The sequence below is a fragment of the Colobus angolensis genome, unplaced genomic scaffold (assembly GCF_000951035.1).
Source record: "Colobus angolensis palliatus isolate OR3802 unplaced genomic scaffold, Cang.pa_1.0 Scaffold369, whole genome shotgun sequence".
Classification (NCBI taxonomy): domain Eukaryota; kingdom Metazoa; phylum Chordata; class Mammalia; order Primates; family Cercopithecidae; genus Colobus; species Colobus angolensis.
The window spans coordinates 2,325,530-2,348,722 of record NW_012117032.1 but is presented as its reverse complement, the minus strand read 5'-3'; the positions used below and the strand labels follow the sequence as shown (position 1 = coordinate 2,348,722).

The 23,193-nt window shown below is 42.1% G+C and overlaps 1 protein-coding gene across 1 annotated transcript in view; it reads right to left on the bottom strand.

Moving 5' to 3' along the window:
• RNF152 (ring finger protein 152) overlaps positions 1-22,809 on the bottom strand; it is a 78,561-nt gene extending 55,752 nt beyond the window's left edge. The window contains exon 1 of the mRNA XM_011953606.1: positions 22,532-22,809. The gene's annotated coding sequence lies outside the window, so the exon portion shown is untranslated. The remainder of the gene's footprint in view (positions 1-22,531) is intronic.
• Positions 22,810-23,193: the final 384 nt, after the last annotated feature.

The window sequence follows — 23,193 nt, the reverse complement described above, 5'->3', positions numbered from 1 at the left end:
CAAGCATGAACTCTGAAAGCTACCCCCTGTAGGTTTTCCATCAGGGCACTCTTCCTCTCCTTTTTTAGGATGCAGGGAGAAGGGGAGTTCTTTCAAGGTTGACCAAGAAAGAAAAAGGATCAAGGTCCTATTTTCCTACTATGGTTTATGGACCTCCCTTCTTTGGGCTCAGCAAGAAAGGAAGCTAAACCCACATAAGGAGCCAGGTCCAGTTCAGGCAAAAGAGTCCAGGGGAAACTGAGCATCCCTGTTTCTCTCTGTTCCCCTAACTCCTTCTGGACCTCCAACACCCACCTGACCCCTAACCCATCACACACATCACACCCATGATTTCAGCCCCAAATCAGTTCAGCCCAGCTGTCTAGATAATGGGCCACCTTAGTCTTTTCCACATTCCCTCCATCAGACATCCTCAACCCCATCCTGATAATGGCATCCCAAGGCCCTGCACCTGCTTCCCAGAGAGGCTATTAGAATTTACTAGAAGCATTTGTATTTTCTGTTAGAGGCTATTACCTTAGGCTTTGATTGAAATCATTGGCTACTACAACCTCTCAGAAGTGTGTGCGTGTTACCTCCACAAGGACACTGTCAGTTTAGGATAGGACTCACAGACAGTGAACCGCCCCCCACTCCACCATAAAAAAAAAAAAAAAAACAGAAGGGAAGGGAATTGATTCACACTGAACTGTCCACCTACCAGCTTCTGGACTCAGACATATCATTTCATTCCTCTGGGCCTGCCTCTGGATTCCCACCTTAGACTACTGTTCTGAGAATTAATAATAATACTGAAAACAGCACCAGATACCTTACAAGTGCTCCACCACATCAACAACCAGGATCCATCATCTCCATGACCTCTCGAGATAGGTACTGCTGGTCTCACCTTAAACCAGAACACAGAGGCTCAGCAAGGCTGAGTAATTTACTTAGGATCACAGGGCTGAAAATAAACAGAAGGGTTATTGCCCTCAGCTGACCAAATGAACAAAATTCATGCTGTTTTCACCACATCATTGAGAAATGAATCTCTAGTGGTAAAACCAGGCTACTCTGCATGTTGTGGGATTGCATGGCAGGGGTTCATGGTATCCCGATGCCAAACCTTCAGAAGGTAAGACTGGGCTTCGGAGCATGAACAGCCTGGCTTGTTCTGGCAGGGACAATTCATGGTCCACCTCAGAGCTGCAGAGCCCTTGGTCTATCAAATTACCTCTTTTAGTCTCAGGTTTTCCAACTATAAAATAAGAGCAATTTACTTAGGAGGTAGTAAGCCTCTGATAGATACATATCTTCATGGTAACAACTAAAACCTCTTGTGAGGAAGCCTCCAAGAAAGGATCCTATATTAAAGGCAGCATATGGGTCAGTTCTCACATTGCTATAAAGAAATACTTCAGACTGGGTAATTTATAAAGAAAAGTGGCTTAATTAGCTCATGGTTCCGCAGGCTGTCCAGGAAGCATGATGCTGGCTTCTGCTCGGCTCTGGGTAGGCCTCAGGAAACTTACAAACACCATGGAAGGCAAAGTGGGAATAGGCGTCTTACATGGCAGGATCAAGGGTGGGGGAGGTGCTATAACTTTTAAACAACCAGGTCTCGTGAGAACTCTATCAGGAGAACAGCACCAAAAGGATAGTGCTAAACCATCATGAAGGATCTACCCCCATGATCCAATCACCTTTCACCAGGCCCCACCTCCAACACTGGGGGTTACAATTCAACATGAGATTTGGGAGGGGACGTAGATCCAAACCACATCAGGTAGCAAACCTGATGGTTGAAGTTCCTTCCAGTCCTACAGGTGGAAACTTCATAGAGCAACAAGCTAGAGACTAACAATGCTTGTTTAAAAATTTTACTATCAGAGCCAAAACTATTGCTAACAACCTTGAAAATGTCTGGTTAAAAATTCCAAATGAACTCCTCACAGTCCAATTTTTAATCACCAAAGTATTCCTGAAACCACCCCCTGCTCCCAATCCCCCATTTTCATGATACATTATAAACCCAAAGTTAGGTCTCTTTCCCTTCTGGCTTGTCCTACATTTGAAAAGCATTTGCTATTCTACTGTAGTGGACTTCCCTCAAAATAACCTCATTATTCTCTTCTTCCACAACTATGTCATTGACATAATTACTACCATCATGATTTTCACAGCTATTTGTTGTGCTATAATTTCCTGATGAATTTCTGGTATAGAAACAAAATAACCACAATAAGATATTACAACTCTATTATTACTATAGCACACCATGACTGAAATTAAAACTCTTAAAACTTGTAGTATTTCATTTTTAATACCATGCTCATTTCTGTAGTGAGTAAATAATTATTCTAAAGATGTTTATTATTAGTTTATTTTGTTTCTGATAATAGCTTCCTTTTGTTGGTACTTTTCAATAACTTACAGCAAAGTTTTGAAAGATTAACATATTTTAATGGACTACAACAACGTATCAATGCTTCTACTTACCAGATTTGGGGTTCTGTTCTGGTTCTGCCACTTGCTAACACAATCTTGAGCAAGTTACTAAAGTTCACTGTGCTTTCTGTCTGCCCATCAAAAACTACAGGGCAAAGACAGAACCTACTCCTAAATTATTAGGAGAATGAAATTGGGCAACTTCTGCAGAGTTTCACAAAATGCTTAAAAGTTAGTTATTGCCAAGTATTTAGTAATTTTTTAACTTACACAAGTACAAATATCAGAGATATTTAATATTTAAAATTATACTCAAAATTTTGCAGTCTCCTTTCTTTTTCTTGCTTGTTTTTTGAGATGGAGTTTCGCTCTTGTTGCCCAGGCTGGGGTGCAATGGCACGATCTCGACTCACCACAACTTCTGCCTCCTGGGTTCAAGTGATTCTCCTGCCTCAGCCTCCCAAGTAGCTGGGATTACAGGCATGTCACCACATCTGGCTAATTTTTGTATTTCTAGTAGAGACAGGGTTTCACCATGTTGGTCAGGCTGGTCTTGAACTTCTGACCTTAGGTGATCCACCCACTCAGCCGCCCAAAGTGCTGGGATTACAGGTGTGAGCCACCACGCCCAGCCTCAGTCTCCATTCTTAAACACAGGCAGGCCTCACATCTTACAGCAATGGGGTTACCACCACCATTTGTTTCTTCTTCTGCTGACATAGTAAACTCTAATTATTGAAAAGTCTGTTATGAACATCAGTTGACCTGACATATTTTCTGAGGAAATAAAACTTCTTTCCCTACAACCCAAGGAAAGTGGACTTGTTTTCCAAGAAAATGGAACAGTCCAAGCCCAAGGTAACAGATCTTAGCTAATCGGTACTAATTACTGGGAGTTTGTTGAGGCTGATGGAGATGAAATTTTATTAGTAAACAAATCTCATAAAAGGAACAGTAAACACCTTGCATCCTCTAAAGTATTTTCCTAATCTATCTTAATAAGCATAGTTTCATTCTGCTTATTCATGATCATTCTTCATACCATAGTAAGTGTACTTTGTCTAATTAATTTAATTTTAGAAATATAAAAACTAATTTTATACTTTACTACTGTTTTACTTGTTTGGGCTTGAGTGTACTTCAGTTCCTGAAAAACTACCCTGACATCTTAGGTAAAACTAAAGGCAAAATGACATAATAATTTCTCCTAATATTACTTCCTCGCTGCCGTAGTTTAACAGCGCGTGAACAGACCAAAGAGAAGAATCCATCAAGGTAGTCAGTGTCTTCCGAAGAGCAGACAAATATAAACCTAGACATTGGTGATAGCCAACATATTGTATTTCTGATTACAGACACAGGATTCAGCTACCAAAGTGCAGTTAGCATGCACAGAGTGGCAAGAACGTTTCTTGATGAAAGAGCCCTCAATCAACCACCGAAGAAATCACATTCAAAAAAGTGTGGGACTATTTTAAAAAGCATTAGATCACCACAGTCCTTAAGAAGGCAGAACTAGTGAGAGACATAACAGTTCTCATGGTTACTTTAAGGCCTTTTTAGGGTTTGCTGAAGCTGGCGGTATATAGGCTGAGTGGCAAGAGATGGTGAGGTATATCGGGGTTTATCGATTATAGAACAGGCTCCTCTAGAAGGATATAAAGCACCGCCAAGTAGGTGTAAGCTGTTCCTTGTAGTTCTCTGGTGAATAGTTTTGTTAATTTAACTACTTGGGTTTAGGGCTAAGCATAGTGGGGTATCTAATCCCAGTCTGGTTCTTAGCTATCGTGTTTTCAGGATATTAAAGTCACTTCCACAGTGTGTATTTTATTTTAGCTGGGCTTTTTTACAACTTAGATGAAGTTTAGCTTTACTGGGTATAGACCTTAAACACTCTTTATGCTGACCTGGTGAAAAAAATAAGTAAGATTCTTGAGATGCAAAGATGAATAAGATAAGTCCAGCCCTCAAAGACCCGCCTGCATCACCGGCCAGCACCTGGCCATCCCCAGTGATATGTCATGGTCTGCAAGATGTTGCAGGCAGCAAAGGCCATTTCCAGTCGGAATCAGGGATTCAGAGATGAGATCTGAACAGGGTATTGAAGGAAGAGTTAGGGTTTGAATAGAAAGATAGAGGAAGAAAGGGAAGGCAGGCATTCTAAATGAGGCAACAACTTGGGTAACATCTGGAGGCTAATGAGTTAACCAATTTGTATGAGAAGGGATCTGCCAACCAGATTCCCAATATTCCAGACAGGGTCCTATATGGAACAGTCCTTAAGCACAGTCTGTAAAATATTTTCAGTCTTTTAAATCCAGTTGAAATCATAACCAATTTGGGAATAATAAATATAAGTTAAGCTACATCTTAACTTTAAATAAGACATATGATTTAATTGTCAGTGCATGCAAGTGTCCTCTGTTCCAGAAAACACATTTTTTTTCTTCGTTCCTACAATCCTTCAGACCTATGCCTGGTCAGCTGTTTAGAGGGCTTGTCTCCCTGATGGCAAGGTGTTTAAGCCTCACATTCATAATGACAATTTGGGCGTGGATTACCCACAAAGGTACAGCTCTGACCTGTCCACTCAATGCTGTTTCTAAAGCAAACTCTTAATTTCTCCCAAATCGGTTTTTTCCCCTGCAATTTTATATTTGTTACCATTATTCACCCAATACCTCAGATTTGAAAACCTGTGTATGTCTCACCACTCATTCAGTTAATCTCCAAACTACTATTAGTTCCGTCTCTGAGACATCTCTGGCATTCATTCACACTCCCATTCCTGCCACCCTCTACAAGGATTCAGGTCTTCACTACATCTCTGGACCTCCCCCACCCACCTCCATGGTCTCCCCACCTTTGTCCCTTCCTGCTCCAATCCATATTTATGACTGCCTAATTAAGCTTCTAAAAACATAGCTTTATGACCACATCCTCCTCCAGTCCCCAAACCATCAATGGCTTCCTGGCAAATAAATCCCTAAGTCCCCCTCCCACCAACCTTTCCAATCCTTTTTCATACTATTCCTACTCTCATACTCCCATACTCCCAGTCCCAGTCATAAAGCATTACTCACTGTCTGGAAGACAGGAGTCACCTATCCCCATGCTGTCACCAATGCCATTCCTCACTGCCACGTGTCCAGACAATTACTACCTACACTTCACGGGCATTGTCAAATACTACATCTTTTGTGAAAGCATTCTGAATCCTTCGAATTCCACTACCATTTCATTCCCATAGCACCTGGCATTTGCATCCCTTTGTACACATGTCCTTACTCCTGCAGGGTAACCTCCTAAAGGAGCATCTTGGTATAAAAACAACCAAATCAACATGCTAACGAACTACTTTCTAACATGGAAGCATTATGCCAAGAGTTAGGGAAGATACAAGAGCATCAGCTGACAATGAAGTTGAGAAAGTACACTCAGCCCACACAAAAATTAAGCAATAATATCAACAACTCTTTTTAAGCATCATATACAGATGTTAGTCGAAGTCATGAAAATACAAGAGATCGCAGAGAAAGCACATCTCCTTAACAGAAAGACAAGGCTGAGGCAGCACACTGCAGTGGCTTACAGCATCAATGCTGGAGACATCCTGCATGGGTTCTAATCCCAGCTCCGGCTTTTACTTGCTTTGTGACCTCAGGCAAGTCATTTAAGCTCTCTGTGCTTCAATTTCCTCACCCATATAATAGAGATATTAATAGTACTGTCTACTCTCCCCCTTAGGATTGCTGTGAGGAGTATGCACGTACTGCAGCAAAACCCTTAGAGCCTGGCACACGATTCATGGCATAAGTGTCAGTCTTATGCTAATTATTGTGCAAACGCTTTATATGGCGGAACAAAACACTAGACTCAGATATTTGGAAGTTAAGACGCCTAGCAGAATATTTACTAGAAAAAGTGACTTGACCATTGTATCCTCAAGCCAGATTTGCTATATTTCCGGGAGACAGGGATTTTGACTGACAGGTATGGTGAAACTCAGCTGGGGTTGCTCTTTGTACAAAGGATTGAATCCTGTGCAAATAGAGCAGGCACACAGACCACTGAACCAAACACAGAGCTTCCAGCCACTGAAAGACTCATCCACAAATAGCCATTGTCTCCCACAAACAACTCGGCTGTTGTCATCCAGATGGGCACCAAATGAAACCATTTGACTTACGTATTTTGGTCAGGGGTTCTGCGTAGACACAATGACAAATACAATTGATTGCGGCAGAATAAATTTAGAATGGTGCACTGAATTTAGTCTGATAAGCAAGTTCTCGGGTCCAGCATTTTACAGGACACTAATCCATGGCATTCAGCTGGACTAAGCATATAAGAGTCCATTTCAAAGACTGTCATATCATACAGTGATGTATTTATTAATGGTGTGGGAAACAGCTGTGACTGCAGGGTAACCACATCTGTCACTGTTCCCCCAAAAAATGTTAAAATGCATTATACATAAATTGCTGCAAATATCTCAACTTGAACTTGTGTTGCAGATACATATACTTACACAGTGAAATGAAAACTGCCAGTACACTTGAGGTTTTATTACTTTCTACTAAAAGTATTTACAGCTCAAAGCTGCTTGTTAATCACACGTCAACATTATTAGAGTGGTAGGAATAACAAATTTTATCATCATCTCATTTTCTGATAAAATATAGAAATTACAAGAATTATAGCAATAAGGCTGATGTTGGACAAGAAAAAAACAAACAAAATCTGTCCCATTTTTTGTGTTTGGAATCTCTATTTTTACTCACTGGTATGGCTGCTTCAGCAAGGTTCCTTCGTCCCAAATGTCAGGGAAGGTCAGACAGTAGACTGCCAAAATGAACACCCCCAAATCTGAGTGGCCAAATGCAGTAATGGTTTACTCTCTTCTTCACTGTGTATTCCAATGACACTTGGCAAGGGAGGATCTGCTCCACAAGGTCTCTTAGGAACCCAGGTTCCTTCTGTCATATCCTAGGACTTCAGACGTCTCCCCTGGACCCTGGAAACTGACCAGCAGATTAGAAAGAAGCGAGGGTAGAAAAGGTATCCCGCTCTGAACTGTCTCTCATTTCCATATACATCCCATTGGTGAGAACCAGTCACATGGCCCCACCTAGGTACAGAAAGTGGTATAGTAGAGTGATTGTCAACTAGGGGCAACTTTGTCCCCTAGGGGACATCTGGCAATGTCTGGAGACATCTTTGATTGAACTGGGACAACTGACACCTAGTGAGTAGAATCCAGGGATGCCACTAAACATCCCATACTCCACAGGACGGTCTTCCCACAATGAAGAATTATCCAGCCCCAGAGGTCAAAATGCCGAGATTCTGGTGAGCATCTAGCCAGCCTCTGCCACAGTCACAGGTCCATGCTCAGGTCTAACATCATTGTCCACTAACACACACCCTAAGCAATCCCAACAAACTCACGTGTTAATCATTTGTCTGTTCCTTTGCTTGTTTGAGCCTCCATTCATTCATCCAAACGCCTGAACAAGACAAGATTTCTGTCTTAGTCTGTTTGTGCTGCTACAACAAAATACTTGTGATTGGGTGATTTGTAAATAATAAATATTTATTTCTCACAGTTCTGGAAGCTGAGAAATCCAAGATCATGGCACCCGTGGATTCAGTGTCTAGTGAGAGGCCTCTGTTTCCAAGATGACACTTTATTGTTGTGTCCTCACGTGGCAGAAGAAATGGAAGGGCGTGGCATTCTCTGAAGCCTCTTTGGGCATTAATCCCATTCACAAAGGCAGAGCCTTCATGGCCTAATCAACTCCTAAAGGCCCAGCTCTTAATACCATCATCTTGGGGTTTAAGTTCCAACATGAATTTTGGAGGGACACGTACATTCAAATGATAGCAGTTCCTACAGCTAAAGAACTTACAATAGAGCTGCAGAGGCAACCATATGCAGAATTATCACACCCAGGGTAAGTGGGATTAGAAAGAACAAATGGAAAGAAAAGTAAGTCCGCCTGAGGGAGCTGGAGGAGGATCAATAGGACAAGTGAAATGGGAATGAAGTATCGAAGAAAGTACAGTCTGCCCTCCATATCTGGTTCGCACATCTGTGGATTCAAACAACCATGGATCAAAAATATTCAGGAAAAATAATATCAAATGGTTACCTCTGCACTGAATATGCACGGACTTCTTCATTTTGTCATTACTTGCTCAACAATATGGTATAACAACTTACATTTATATTGCGTTTACATTTACATCATGTTTACATTACATTTGCATAGCATTTACATTGTATTAGGCTTTATAAGTAATCTAGTGATGATTTAAAGTATACAGGAGGAAGTGCATAGGTTATATGCAAAAACTATGGCATTTTATATCAGGTACTTGAGCATGCATGAATCTTGGTTTCTAAGGGGGTTCCTGGAATCAGTGCCCCATAGATACTGAGGGACGACTGTATATGTGGTACTTACAGTTTTCCATCACTATGCTGTGTTTTGTGGGAGGGCAGAGAGGAAGGATAGGGAGAAAGGGTGTTCCAGGGAACGGGAACTAATCAAAGGAATGGGAATACAAAAGGGTATGATTTATTCCACTTTCTGGTATGGGGTCGGGGGAAACAGTAACTAGGGAGGGAGGATTGTAAAAACAGTTTTTTGAGGCCAGGCACGGTGGCTCCCGCCTGTAATCCCAGCACTTTAGGAGGCGGAAGCGGGTGAATCATCTGAGGTCAGGAGTTCGAGACCAGCCTGACCAACATGGAGAAACCCCCGTCTCTACTAAAAAAAACACAAAATTAGCCAGGTGTGATTTTGTGTTTTTACATGCCTCTAACCTCAGCTACTCAGGAGGCTGAGGCAGGAGAATCGCTTGAACCCAGGAGGCAGAGGTTGCAGTAAGCCGAGATCGTGCCATTGCACTCCAGCCTGGGCAACAAGAGCAAAACTCTGTCTCAAAAAAAAAAAAAAAAAAAATTGTTGTTCACACTTTTTAGTAGTGTATTCCCAAAAGTCCTAAGCTCTTAGCATCTGACAGAATCTCTCACATAACTATATACACTGGTGTTCAGTTAAGCGGCCCTTTAGAAACAATTCACACCACCTGACTTCACAGAAACCTGAATTAGCACGGGATAAAGCTCAGGTAATAGCCAGAAATCTCGCTGCAAATTTCCCTACAAAACTTGACACCCATGTTTTCAAACAACCCATTCTCTAAGTCAACAATCAAACACATTCAACAGATGGGTGGCCAAAATTGTCCATCTTTGTTCCCAAAGACAGATCAGCAAAGAAGTCAAATCTCTTCCTAAATTACGTTACACTGAACCAGTTTTCAAAATGCTTTCGAACCCTAATTCCAGTTGTGAGTGTGGCTTACAGGCAGTGAAGAGGAAGGACTCAAGCCAGACTGCCCAGGGTCACATATCCCAGTTCCAGCTCCAGTACAAACTCACCACGTAACCTTGCACAAGTCACCTGACTTTTCCAGGTTCCACTGCCTCCCAGGTAATGTGATTAAAGCAGTTTAAACTGAAAGCATGCAAGTGTCTAATAAACACTATCTACTGCTATATTTGTACTACAGTTATCTCCCCTACTCTCCCAAATTGTCTTTTGGTTGTCATGAAATACATTGTGGAATCCAAAATAGTTAGGGAAGGAAAGATATTTGATAAATTTCCATGTCATTTTGTAAAACATTGGGAAAAATGTTTTTAATTATGAAGCCAACACCATTATGTAAACAACAGTTGTTCTTCATTTTGACTAAAATTGAATTTTAAAAATACTGTACACCTACACAGTTCTTTACCCTTATTCTTCTCTTTACTCACTCCTCCTCCCTCAAACTGTTGTCTTTCTCTCTCTAGTTTCATTTTTTATTTTTTTATTTTTATTTTTTTTTTTTGAGGCGGAGTCTCGCTCTGTCGCCCGGACTGGAGTGCAGTGGCCAGATCTCAGCTCACTGCAAGCTCCGCCTCCCGGGTTTACGCCATTCTCCTGCCTCAGCCTCCCGAGTAGCTGGGACTACAGGCGCTGGCCACCTTGCCCGGCTAGTTTTTGTATTTTTAGTAGAGACGGGGTTTCACCGTGTTAGCCAGGATGGTCTCGATCTCCTGACCTCGTGATCCGCCCGTCTCGGCCTCCCAAAGTGCTGGGATTACAGGCTTGAGCCACCGCGCCCGGCCTTATTTTTTTATTTTTTATTTTTGAGACGGAGTTTCGCTCTCGTTGCCCAGGCTGAAGTGCATCAAGCGATTCTCCTGTCTCAGCTTCTCAAATAGCTGGGATTACAGGTGCACGCCACCACGCCCAACTAATTTTTGTATTTTTTGTAGAGATGGAGTTTCATCAGATTGGTCAGGCTGGTCTCAAACATCTGACCTCAGGTGATCCACACGCCTCGGCCTCCCAAAGTGCTGGGATTAGGCGTGATCCACCACGCCCGGCCTCCCAAATTTTCTCCCTCTCATTTTCTTATTTTCACTGTAATCAGCTTGGGGAAAACAAAGTGTATTTAGCTGTTAAGTACTATAGATTATATCGAACGACATCAGTCACCTGGTACTAAAAAGCCTCATAAAAGGAAGAAATTTGTTTCTTTACAAGTCAGAATCTCCAGGGAGAAATAAAAATGAGGGAAACAGACTCCAGAACCCAGAGGACAAAGAGCCTGTTCAGAACTGCTTCCCCTGATGGCGAGAGGAGAATTGCAGATTGCAGGCAAACAACCCATTTCTAGGGTTTTTGCCTCAGTAAAATCACATTCACCTTTACTAAAAGCGGCAACAGAAGCTAATACTGTTGCCCTTTGCAACAGTCAAAGACATGAAATCAAATGAATGCTGAGGCAACTATAAGTAGGCTGAATCAGGCTGAGAATCCAAAATTGATTGTCACTGTCCTCCTAATTTATAAGGAATTCTAAATTGTCTAGATGGCATCCATTTTTCAATCTTCATTGCAAACTAGATTTGACCCCAAGAGAATGTTATTTTAAGGAGCACAAAGAGAGAGTTTAGCATCTCCATGCACAAGTTCTACAAATAAGATGAAATAAATTTGGGGTGAAATCTGACATATTCTTATTTCCTTTCCAGTGAAGACATTTTTCCTTGTTAATTAACAGACTTCTTATAGGGCAGTGTGGACTGCCTTGAGATGCCATTCTTAAATAACTTATTATTTTGTTATAAGATGTAGCTTGTATTATTAATTTTTAATAGATCTGATGCTCCTGTTGGAAAAAAGAAAAGTAAACTACAGTTGGGCATTCAAATTCATATATCCGAAATCCGAAATGTTCCAAAATCAGAAATTTTTGAGTGCAAACATGACATTCAAAGGAAATTCTCATTGGAGCATTTTGGATTTTGGATTTTCAGACGTGGAATGCTCAACCAGTAAATATAATGTTTGAATGTTAAGTGTAATGCAAATATTACAAAATCAAAAAAAAAATCCAAAATCCAAAACATAGATTAGCCTGTACTTAATCTGCAGAGAAATGAACTCTTTGTACTAATATTTAGCACTTTGTGTGTAAAAATAAAGGCAATTTATTAAATGCATTCTGTCTGCCTATAAGATTCCCCTTCCAAAAACAAATCATTTGCCTGTTTATTCGGTGAAGTAATAGACTACGAAGAAATCTGGCGTGCCAGGAACATAGTGAATACAGTATCTTGGTGTGCATGATGATTACATGGGAAAGAGGCACGCAAGTGTCTGGCAATTGCCTTCAGGTGCTCTGTGCATGAGGTTTACAGGACTGGCAACCAACAAACTAATCACTGTTGCTGGCAATTTGCTAAGGTTCCAAGGAGACAGAGAGCACAAAGGGTTATCATCTGAGGCATCAGCAAAATACTAGAAGAATCGGTGGCTTGGCTAAGGGCCTTAACAGTCTCCATCAATCCCACATGTTAGTAATGGAGACTCAGAGAGAGAGGAAATGCTGGCAAATTGGAGCCCAGTTCCTGAGATCTCTAAGATCTTTGCCATAGGGTGGAACCAGGCCTGGTTCCCTTCCCAACCCCCACTTGGTATTACAGACTCATCACAAAAACCCTCTGGAATCTTTGGAAAGAAAACACAGGGTGCTGAGTACACAATGCCCCACTCCACCCAGCCCACAATGCCATCATGCTTACAACCCAGGAACGTTCCAGAGGCATCCTAGCTTCAAACAAAAGACAAAGCAACTTGTCTGCTAGCATCATGCGGTTCCACCAGAAAGAAAAAAAACAGTTATGAAGAGCATCAGCTCATACATGAACACACTCAGATATCAGCGCAGGAAACCCAGAGTGTATCTAGACACACACATTTTCAAATGAGTGATGGAAGGGCCCAGAAGAGTGAGGCACAGAGTGGTTCAAAGCCCACAGCGTTCAGCCACTCAACCTGTCCTGGAATGCAGGTCTCAGAGGCCCCTTGCACTTCTCTATGCAGCTTTCAAAAATATTTCTGAAGAAAAAATTGATGCCACCATTTCAATAAGTCTTTACTGAGTGTCTACTGTGTACCAGGCCCCAAGCAGCTACCCCTTTTTAAGAGGAATTTCTAAAAGGTCTCATTCACTTTATATTGTACAGCCTAGTTTCCTTGCCTTTATTAAACAGTTCTCTTCTTTTTAATAATAATAATAAATATCCCATTCCAAAAAGCAGATTCCTAAATAAAGGGGTTGCCAAAGCCACGATGTTTTTTCCCATCTTTTTCTGCCCCGTTTGCTCCTCTCTTGTAGGATGGCTGTATCTCTACTAACAATGTTAGATCTCTACAAAGCCTGCTTCAGGATGTCAAACAACAATCACAGAACAAGACTGGAGGGTGACCAGCTCATCCCAATTTTTCTGGGACTGTTTTAAAATGGAAAGTTCCATGACCCAGGTATGCTCTTAGTCATGGGCACATCTGGGACTCACTCTATTTCCAAGAAAGCAGACCCTGGGAAAGAGGATGTCCTATCATCTCACTTGGGAAGAGTGAAGCCACAGGAGAAAGGCGACTCATCTCCCTTAAGGAAGGCCCAGGTTGCCTGTGGGCTAGCTCAGAACCCTTTCTCAGAATCCTCTCCTCCAGTTGCTTCCAGCTTTTTCCCGCTTCCTCCTGAGAAGGCCTATCATTTTAAACTCAGAGCCACTTAAAGCTTTACAAAGACTTTCCAACCGAAAGACTCTGATAATAATGACACGCAAAAGAAGCTCCCATGTAAACGCTGAAGGCTGTAGTTATTTGGATGTCCTTACCTCCTTGGCTAGCTTAAGAGCTTCTTCAGGTGAGATCATGCCTATTCATCCCGATATTTCCAGAACGGAGCCCAGTGATTGGTGGATGGTAGATGCTGGGTAGAATGACGGTAGCAACAGCTGCCATTTATTTAGTTTTACATTGTGGAGGACAACACATTAAACACTTTCTATGTAAGTCTCTCCTGTTCTCACACGAACTTAATGAGGTTGGTTCTCCCCCATTTTGCAGCTGAAGAACAAAGCTCATTCAGACCTTGTGCACTCAGGTCACACGACAGACGTGAAATTTAAACCCAAACCCATCTTACTTTTTAAAATTCCAGTTCATAATTACTTACCTGAATTAGAGCCATGTAAGGCAGGCATATATGCTACGGTATCAAGAATTGAGAGAATATCAGATACATTTCTTTTATTCTCTACCCTTTTAGCTTTGCCATTACAAAAAGAAAAAAAAGAAAACCAAATTAATTATGAGTTAAATACAGAAAGCTAGAAGGCAGGGATTTTTGTTAGAATTATACATGGAAAAACATAGGCATTCAACATTCTTTTTTTTTTTTTTCTTTTTTTTGAGACGGAGTCTCATTCTGTCACCCAGGCTGGAGTGCAGTGGTAAGATCTCAGCTCACTGCAACCTCCACCTCCCAGGTTCAAGCAATTCTCCCTGCCTCAGCCTCCAGAGTAGTTAGGATTACAGGTGCCCACCACTATGTCTGGCTAATTTGTATTTTTTAGTAGAGACAGGTTTTTACCATGTTGGCCAGGCTAGTCTTGCACTCCTGACCTCAGGTGATCCGCCCGCCTCGGCCTCCCAAAGTGCGGGGACTACAGGTGTGAGCCACCACACCCAGTCATTCAAATACATTTAATGAATGCAATTGTTTGCCCAATAAGTGGTTTAAATCCCTGATGCTCAGTGTTTCAAATGATGCTTTACACACCACCACAGGTGAATAGATGGATCTGTACCTTCAGTTTCTGAAGTACCAGTGCGAAGGAGTGGGAGTGGATGGAGAAGTATTTATTCCAGTTAAGGATGCCTCTTTAACTGCATGGTTGAATTAACTCTTACTCACTTAAAACAGCAGTAATCCTATGTCTCATGCAACAAAGCGGTAAATTCTCCAAAGTACACAAATTTGTCCACGTGCTCACCAACCACTTCTAATCTCATATGATTAATCTTTGAGGAAGCACTTTGCAAATCAACCCCAGAGCAACACAAGTACAAATGAATATCACAACAAATACTTGTACAACACAAGTACAAATGAACATCACAACAAATACTTGTACAACACAAGTACAAAAGAATATCACAACAAATACTTGGTTCCTGAGACATTTATCTCAACCCCATTCACTACCCTTCAAACTGAGAGTGGTTTTTTTTGTTTGTTCATTTTGTTTTGTTTTGTTTTTTTGAGATGAAGTCTCGCTCTGTCCCCCACGCTGGAGTGCAGTGGCATGATCTCAACTCACTGCAACTTCTGCCTCCCAGGTTTAAGCAATTCTCCTGGCTCAGCCTCCCAAGTAGCTGGGATTACAGGTGCACACCACCATGCCTGGATAATTTTTGTATTTTTAGTAGAGATGGGGTTTCACCATGTTGACCAGGCTGGTCTCAAACTCCTGACCTCAAGTGATCCACCTGCCTCGGCCTCCCAAAGTGCTGGCATTACAGGCATGAGCCACCGCACCCAGCTGAGAGTATTATTTTTAATATTAATGTATTTTTGGTCATTTTCTTCAAGCAGCTGAACTTATTTCCCTCTTTCATAATAGCACTCTCATAATGATCAAGCATTTCGAGTATCAAAGAAGAGTTTCTATCATGTCAATGAGTATTCCACAATCAAACGAAGTAAGCAAAAACAGATGTATATCACAAAGGCATTGAAGCCTTAATTATAAAGGGAGATGGGGTGGTCAGTGGTGGGCAGCTACACCCAGTCATTGCAAATCCAGACATCAACGCCTGCTCCTTTAGATTGTGGGGTGGCCTCATGGGCTGTAAAGTCCTAAAGCTGCTGTTATATGTCACCAATGAGAGGGTTTTTTTCTTTTGCTTTTTTTTTTTTTTTTTTTGTGGGCAAAGTAGGAGGCAAATGGAAGTTGAAAAACAGACTTTGAATAATAACTAATTTTGTTAGAATGATGACCCTCATTCACCTCCCAAACATTGGTATATTCACTGCAGCCTGGTCATTCTAATTTGATTCAACATTTAATCTTTATGAATGCAAGTAGGGGAAGCTCTTAAAAATAAGTTTCTCTCTTCTTAACTTCCTCTGAGACTTCAAGCTAACGCGTCTAAAATTCCTTTAAATCACTGTAAATCAAAATCATTTTCTGTGTTGTCAAAGAGTTACCAATGATTTGTTTATTGAGCCCTTCCCGTGTACAAACATGGTGGCAAATACACAATGGCGTAAAGCCTAATCCTATCATCTTTAAGGAGCTTGCAAGAGAACTGAGATCTCCTTGAGTGCCTATACAACCAATCTGTTTTTCACTTTCAATCCAGCGTTAATAAACTACAGAGATATTTGATGCTTTAATACAAAATAGGCTTTTTGTTACATGATTTTGCCCCCATTGTAGGTTAATTGCAGGTCACAATTGCTACATCAGCCAGCCACAGGCCCCCTTGGAAGGAACTGTGCCCCCAACCCTCTCCTGCAGCTAAGTAGGTCCAGGGTGAGCGATAACTGGAAGGGTCCCATTCACTGGAACTCTTAGGAAATGTGGCTTGATGACAAGACATCCTGGGACATCTTTTCAATTTACCTCCCTTTATGCAAACTAGCTTGAGTGAATTTCTATTCTTTGCAATTAAACAGAAAGAAAAAGACATTTCAATCTTAGGTGATAATACAAGACAATCTATGACAAGTGCCCTTTGTAGAATGAATGAATGAATGTTGAATGAAATGAGACATGGAGGCAATTTTGCCAGGGAACTTTGGATTATAAAGAATTGCTAAAGGCTAACATGATCAAGATAAATTTTTCAAAAGAGTTCAGAGCTGAACCAAGGCTTTAACGATAGGATAGAGGCAGAGGAAGGAAGAGGACATTTTAGGCCACAGAATGTGCTAGAATAAGAAAGAGGCAATGAAAAACATTTTGGGCAACAGTGGATTAACCATCCCAGCTAATGTTCAGTTTTAAAGTCAGGCAGAGCAAAAGTCAAGGTTGGAAAGGAAGTTTGGGGTCAACCTGCGGAAACTTGAAAAGTAAGACTGAACAATATGAGCTTCCTCCCACAAGAGCAACGAAAAGTTATTAAGTGAGGGGATGAAGGATTAATCGGCCTAGTGGTCTAAGAGTGGCAGCATTTTCCAAACTGGAGTGAGGGTGGGAAAGCCAGAAAGTGAGCAAGACCACTGTCATAGCCCAGAGAGAAACAAGGTTCTTGACTAAGATGCGGCAGTGGGAACTGTCACTAAGGGGAAACAGTAAATCTGCTAAGGAGCAGAAGAGCAATATTAAAAAGAATGCTCCTGGCTAGGCGCAGTGGCTCACGCCTGTAATCCCAGCGTTTTGGGAGGCCAAGGTGGGTGGATCACAAGGTCGGGAGTTCAAGACCAGCCTGGCCAACATGGTGAACCCCTGTCTCTACTAAAAATAGAAAACAATTATCCCAGTAATCCCAGCTACTTGGGAGGCTGAGGCAGGAGAACTGTTTGAACCCAGAGGCAGAGGTTACAGTGAGCTGAGATCACGCCCCACTGCACTCCAGCCTGGGTGACAGCAAGACTCCATCTCAAAAAAAAAAAAAGAATGTTCCGTATTTCCATAGTATCTGTCAAAGCTTTCACCAAAATCTCATCAATTCTTGTCAAACCTCAGTGAGGAGTGCACTAAGTGTGATTATCTGGATGTCTAAATCAGAACTGAGCCGGGAAGGTTACACTTCCTTGGTAGGTGGGAATGCGACAGTGGCAGGAGAGAGGAGGCTGTAGAAAGAGAAAATACAAGCACAGAACACAGCATTTGGAGATTCCACTTCCTCATAACTTTGCTCCCACGAGCAGCACATCTTCATTTGCTCAACCCCTCCTTTGCATGAAAGGCAGGTACCCAGGAAGTCTATGTGATGTTTGAGTAAGTTTCATCATGCAGGATGTTTCCAATGAGTTTTATTTATGCAGGCATTAATACATCAAGGGGTAAGTAAGGCATCCTCTCCACTCCCAGGAGATCACAAACAGGCCCCTCACAACTCCACAAAGAACATAGTCCAGGCCTCAGCAGCCAAACATGATCTAGGCCAAGAAATCATGGATGTCAAGAACCACCCAAAGGAGATGCAGGTCACAGATACACTATTTGAGGCCTCCCTCTTTAAATCCTACAGTGACAGTGAGTCAATTAGAAATAGAAAATCCTTAAGCATGTAACAAACAGAGATGGTTCACTACTTACAACTGTTTCACCTATGACTTTTGATTTTTTGACTTTACAATGGTGTGAAAGCAATATACTTTCAGTAGAAACCATACTTTGAGTGCCTATACAACCAATCTGTTTTTCACTTTGAATAAACTACATGAGATATTCAATGCTTTAACACAAAACAGGTTTTTTGTTACACGATTTTGCCCCCATTGTAGGCTAATGTGCATGTTCTGGGCACAGTTAAGGTAGGTTAGGCCCAGCTGTGATGTCAGTAGGTTAGGTGTATTAAATGCATTTTCCACTTACAATATTTTTAACTTATTTTAACTTATGAGGATGTAGCCCCACTGTAAATTAAGAGGCGTCTCTACCAACTTTATCCCAGTTGTGATTTCAACCATGGAGTCAGACTGTAGGATGACACACTGTAACTCTGGAAGCCATGGGGAAAGGAGCAGGAAAACCAACGCCTTCTTCCTTTCCGGTTTCCATGACGTCACAATGGGCAGTGCCAGAAACCACTTTCACGCCACAAGTGTCCTCTACTTGACCAGCTGACTTGGGTATGAAATTAAAGTGGTAGGGATGCAGAGGCCAGAGAAAATATAGAAATACCTTTTGGGGCTTCCCAAATATAGTTCAAGACTATCCCTCAGGGCTTCATTTTCCTTCTCCCTCAGTCTGTGCCTGGCCCTCAGCCCAACCCCAGGCACCCTGAATGGGTTTTTGGATGGTCTATATCTGCTTTTTCCTGCTGGTCTCCCAGCTGCTCATCTCCCAATTCAGAAACCCTTTGGGTGCTACATCTTATCACTTGAATGAAGTCGGGTGGTCTCAACCTCCCTAGGTTGATACTGATATCCCCCCAGTCACTGTGACTTGGAGACTAACATAGTTTACCATACCACTTCCTTATTTGGAGAGCTATCTTTATAAAAATGACTTTGCCAAGGTGGTTACTGAACCAAAAGCAATATCATTTTGTTAAATTCTATGCTTATGCTTAAGGTATTTATCAAATCTCAAAAATGCTCATCCGTGCATGCAGTTATCACAATGTGAACAAAGATGTGTGAGTGAAAAGCTCTTCCCCAAGCAAAATCTCTGCAAGCCACCAACTGCTGAATCCAGAGCACCTTGCAATGCCTATTCCATAGCATCCAACTCTTTTTAGGGAGAGTGAGGTAAGGAAGGCTTTAAAACTCACCACCCTCCTAGTCAATACAGTTGCTGATGGAAGCACAAATGTCCCCGAACTCTCTGGGTGTTCTACTAGGCCTGTGACCAGAAAAAGCCTCTTGTCCAAATTTCTTTTTGTAAACATCAAAGTAACAAAAGGGTGACCCAAGCTTACCCTAAACACATTCCTGCCCCCTTTAGATCTTATCTGTTGCCCTGTGGTCTCTGCTGCAGGAGGCCACCTCCTGGGTGGCCCTAGGCCCATTGCCACTCTTTTTCTACCCTGGGCTGTTCCAAACAAACTCAGGAAGCCTTAAACAAGAGGCACAGATGGTGAGGAAGAGAAAGTCTGTAAGTAACACCTCTCTATTACATAATGCTAAGCTCACAACCTCCTTGTGAATCAGCCTTGAAAATACCTAATGGCCTTTCACTTCAGAGTAAACATGCACTTGAAATAGGCAAAGAGGATTATAATTATTTTATTTGATGACCGGTGTACAACCCTGTTAGTAAATAACATATCAACATATTAGTAGTACATTACAGGTTGGGGTCGGACTATATATTAGTAAATTACAGGTTGGAGTAGTAAATATACAGGTTGTAAATTACAGGTTGTTGATTCAGTCAATACTCTTGTGACATCCAATACCTACCAAGCACTGAGCTAGGTCCCATAGGACACACTTTCTAACCTCACCTAGACCAGATCACTGTGGAAGTCACTAGTGCTACTCACCCATATCCACTTCTCCCTTTTTCAGCACAAGAAATATTGAATTGGGATTAAATAGGGTCATATGCCGAGTTCTGGAACTCACCTCTAGGTGAGATCACATAATTGCTAGAGCAAGACCCTGCAGCATTTCCTTCTCAATGCTGCAATGATCATGCAAGCTCACATCAAGACCAAGATGCCATCAGTTTGAGTCCTTGAGTGACTACGATGAGCAGGGTCCGCCTGCCAACCACACAGGATGCAGCACGGGAAGGAAAGAAACTAGTTAGCCATGGAGACTTGGAGGTATTTGTTACTGCAGCATAACTTCACCTATCTTGCTGGTACGTCACTGTTTAAAAAAGAGAAAAATCTGCAAAAGCACCCCATCAATCTGTTTTCTAAATCAGATAATATGGAAAAACAGCATTTGTTTCAAAATTCAGCTTCATCAGGAATGGAACACTATCTTGAAAAGCAGAGGGTGCTGACAGTATAGGTGGGTTCAAACAACTCTGAGGGAATTAGAAATGAAAACAGAATGACCCTCAACAATGTAAGGATTGAACTGTATGGAATTCAGCTAAAAAGACTGCAATGAAAAGGCCACCTTCTGACAACAGGAACAGCCATTTATGAAGCAGTGAGCTCCTCAGTGAAAAAGGCATTTAAGTCAAGGCTGGATGACCATATTTTATCTCCCCAGAAGTCCAATCCTACCCCTCTTGAGGTTCCATTGAAGTTAATTAGAATCAGGTCTTCCTATAGGGAGTTGAATTTTGTGTCTCCCCCTACACCCAATCCCAACCCCTTGAGTCCATTACCTATCACAGAGTCCATTATCTATCAGGTGCCAATAAACATCTGCTAAATGAATAAATGAGCATTGTAGAAAGGAAGCAGGCATTGGAGGCAAAGATCAGTCTAATAGTGTCTAGGGATCCTCCAGCCTAAAGCTAAACACATCTGAGGGTGGGGAGCCTTCTGCTTATAAAAAAAAAAAAATTAAGCATCAATGGACACTTTATTATGATTTATCACTGTACACAATTTAAAACCACAATGAAACCTAACACTGCACTGTGGCTATCTTTGTTCTTGGATGTGCATTTACATGCGCAGGCTACTGTTTTGCCATATGGAATTTTGTGTGTGAAGTGTTTATTCTATTAAAAAAAAATAACCACACCCTTGTTTCTATTGCATTATTACATTCCTTATTATCCCATCACATGTGTTTTCTTCTTGCAGCAACACAGTACACACCCTGTACTATTGCTGACATAAAAATTACTTGTCAAAAATACCTCTAGCTTAGCACCATATTACTCATCTGATCTTTGCAAAGCACTGGCCTTTGTTTCACCTGGAACTAGATAACCCAACTACTTTTACTAGTGACTCCTGAATGCTTGTAGTAGAAGGATAAATGTTAGTGTCACCTATGGTTTTAAAGTCACCTTCTAAAACAAAACTATATTAGAGGTGAATAATAAATCTTTCAAGTTTTTAACTTCATTTTTCAAGGGATTTGGAGGAAAATGGTGAAGAGAGAATCTGTCACAGATACCAAGGTGCTACTGCAGTGTAAAAGAGAGTATACCAGGAGCCTTTGGCCCTCAGCAATCTGTCTTCCTACAAGAAAAATCGAAAGCCCATTTCCATAACCATCCTTATTCCCTGCTACTAGTATAGGATGTGCAGGACTCTGCCCTCTAGGAGAAAATGCTAATGCCGGAGTGTCCTGCTAAGTCTGAAGGTTATGTTTTTTCATTGCACTCTTACCAAGATAACCCCAGATCCGGTTAGGCTGACATCAAAACAGAACTATCCTTGGAAAGAAAAGAACAGGCCAGAGTTTTTGGAAAAGCCCCAATAACCTCAAGCTAAAATGCAGAATGAGAGTCTACTGGTTCATGGCTATCTAAATGGAAACTTCACTCAAGCTGTTTTCTCTGTTCTCTTTCTGCTGCCCCCAACAGCCCTTCCTTCCACCTCCCAGTACTCGCTGCTAGCATGTCTCTCTTAATATTACAAACACTATTACAATGAAGGAACAGGAGAAAGACAGTATTTCATAAGAAGGTCACCTCATTTGACCAGTGCTCAATTAGAGCACTGGGCAAAAGTACAATCAGCCTTCCAATGACATCTTTTCAACAAAGGATACCCCACCTCTAGACTGAAGCCTAAATATAGTACTACAGATAAGAAAGCAGGCATCTATGGAAACCTCACATTCAGATACAACCGCCTGTGTATTAATTATATCAAAATTCCCATCAAAGGAAACCAGGTGGGATTTCTACAATCCCAAATTCACCCTGCACCTACCTCCAATGGCTTCTTCAAAGGGAAGGTATAAAGTCATTTGCAATTTCTTTCTCTGAACCTGGAGTTTTAGCAGCCCCCACACCTTCTCACAGATAGGAACGATGCTGATGCAGAAACCACCCAAACAGCCCTGTGCCAGCACTGTCGGCCCAAATGACCCAGAGACACCCAGGCGGCTACCCAGATCGTGGGGGGGGGGTTACCTGAATCTGTCACCGAGTCTCTTTCACCCCCTTCTGCGTGATGACATCAAGTGGAAATGGTACGTGTTTAGGAGGCAAGAGGCTGACAGGCAGGAAACACAATTGAGACTGAGCTTTCTTCAGCCTGCAGTGAAATACATGCAGGAGGGGTTAGATACGCGCCTCAGAGAAGAAAATCCAAGCGCCCTCCGGTGTTGGCGGGGCTGGAGCCGGTACACTGGGGAGGCGGAGCAAGGCGGTTGAGGTGTGGAGGGCTGGCGGCTGAGAAGGGGGCGTCACGGCTCCTAATTGTCTCTATAGGATAAATAACCACCTCCCCTCTCCTCCGCAGTCTCCCCCGCCCACCAGTTCCCCTCTGGTGGCAGAGCGTCTACTAGCAACAGTAAGCCCTAGGAAAAAGAAATCGGAGCGGGTGGAGAATAACATCTTGGGGCAAAGACACACTAGCAAAATCTACTAGGTAACCCAGTCATATGCGAATGCGGGGCGCCTAGTTACCCGCGCAGACACACAGCGCGGCAATCCGAAGCATCTTTCTTTCGTTTGCCCCTGTCCGCTACCTCATCAAGTCACCGTCACTCTGTTTTGGCGATTTCTCTACTCTCTCCAGACCCGGGCAGCGCTCCCCAAGCCATGCCCCCACCCCAGGCGGGATTGGAGAC